The sequence below is a fragment of the Seriola lalandi genome, unplaced genomic scaffold, assembly GCF_002814215.2.
Source record: "Seriola lalandi dorsalis isolate HSWRI2012SDOR001 ecotype SW California unplaced genomic scaffold, Sedor1 jcf7180002054933, whole genome shotgun sequence".
Classification (NCBI taxonomy): Eukaryota; Metazoa; Chordata; class Actinopteri; order Carangiformes; family Carangidae; genus Seriola; species Seriola lalandi.
Genome location: NW_019525485.1, coordinates 3,405,494 through 3,405,833, shown reverse-complemented (window position 1 = coordinate 3,405,833; position 340 = coordinate 3,405,494).

Sequence of the window (340 nt, the reverse complement as noted above, 5' to 3'; positions counted from 1 at the left end):
GGGCCCGTGGAGGAAGAAGGCGGCGCGTTGGATGATCGGCCCAGGCGTGGCTGCTCCTGTTCCCCCTGCATCTCTCCCTGCGTTGTATACATTGTTTTATTTTGTTTTATTTTTGATCGTGGTTGTTTGTGATACACTGTGATTGGTTGTTCTATTGCTTGGCTGGACTAATTGCTGCTCTGGTTCTTAATTATTTATTAAAAGAAAACCTAACAGAACACCCCCCGCAGTTTCATGACCTTGCTCTTCTTACTTTGTAGCGATCCTTTTTTATCCGTCTTTGGTTTTTATTGAGAGGACCCTTACCTCTTTAAAACAAAGGGTGGCGTTGTCATTTTTA